This window comes from Schistocerca gregaria, unplaced genomic scaffold (genome assembly GCF_023897955.1).
Source record: "Schistocerca gregaria isolate iqSchGreg1 unplaced genomic scaffold, iqSchGreg1.2 ptg001746l, whole genome shotgun sequence".
In the NCBI taxonomy this organism is placed as follows: Eukaryota; Metazoa; Arthropoda; class Insecta; order Orthoptera; family Acrididae; genus Schistocerca; species Schistocerca gregaria.
This window is the reverse complement of record NW_026062997.1, coordinates 25,001-26,344: the sequence shown is the minus strand read 5'-3', so window position 1 is coordinate 26,344 and position 1,344 is coordinate 25,001.

Genomic DNA, 1,344 nt, shown 5'->3' with positions numbered 1-1,344 from the left:
TTAGGTTAAGCGATAATCTGGTACAGCCACAGTTAGGTTAAGCGATAATCTGGTACAGCCACAGTTGGTTAAGCGATAAACTGGTACAGCCACAGTTAGGTTAAGCGATAAACTGGTACAGCCACAGTTAGGTTAAGCGATAAACTGGTACAGCCACAGTTAGGTTAAGCGATAAACTGGTACAGCCACAGTTAGGTTAAGCGATAAACTGTACAGCCACAGTTAGGTTAAGCGATAAACTGGTACAGCCACAGTTAGGTTAAGCGATAAACTGGTACAGCCACAGTTAGGTTAAGCGATAAACTGGTACAGCCACAGTTAGGTTAAGCGATAAACTGGTACAGCCACAGTTAGGTTAAGCGATAAACTGGTACAGCACAGTTAGGTTAAGCGATAAACTGGTACAGCCACAGTTAGGTTAAGCGATAAACTGGTACAGCCACAGTTAGGTTAAGCGATAAACTGGTACAGCCACAGTTAGGTTAAGCGATAAACTGGTACAGCCACAGTTAGGTTAAGCGATAAACTGGTACAGCCACAGTTAGGTTAAGCGATAAACTGGTACAGCCACAGTTAGGTTAAGCGATAAACTGGTACAGCCACAGTTAGGTTAAGCGATAATCTGGTACAGCCAAGTTAGGTTAAGCGATAAACTGTACAGCCACAGTTAGGTTAAGCGATAAACTGGTACAGCCACAGTTAGGTTAAGCGATAAACTGGTACAGCCACAGTTAGGTTAAGCGATAAACTGGTACAGCCACAGTTAGGTTAAGCGATAAACTGGTACAGCCACAGTTAGGTTAAGCGATAAACTGGTACAGCCACAGTTAGGTTAAGCGATAAACTGGTACAGCCACAGTTAGGTTAAGCGATAAACTGGTACAGCCACAGTTAGGTTAAGCGATAAACTGGTACAGCCACAGTTAGGTTAAGCGATAAACTGGTACAGCCACAGTTAGGTTAAGCGATAAACTGGTACAGCCACAGTTAGGTTAAGCGATAAACTGGTACAGCCACAGTTAGGTTAAGCGATAAACTGGTACAGCCACAGTTAGGTTAAGCGATAAACTGGTACAGCCACAGTTAGGTTAAGCGATAAACTGGTACAGCCACAGTTAGGTTAAGCGATAAACTGGTACAGCCACAGTTAGGTTAAGCGATAAACTGGTACAGCCACAGTTAGGTTAAGCGATAAACTGGTACAGCCACAGTTAGGTTAAGCGATAAACTGGTACAGCCACAGTTAGGTTAAGCGATAAACTGGTACAGCCACAGTTAGGTTAAGCGATAAACTGGTACAGCCACAGTTAGGTTAAGCGATAAAGTTGGTTAAATTTGGTATTG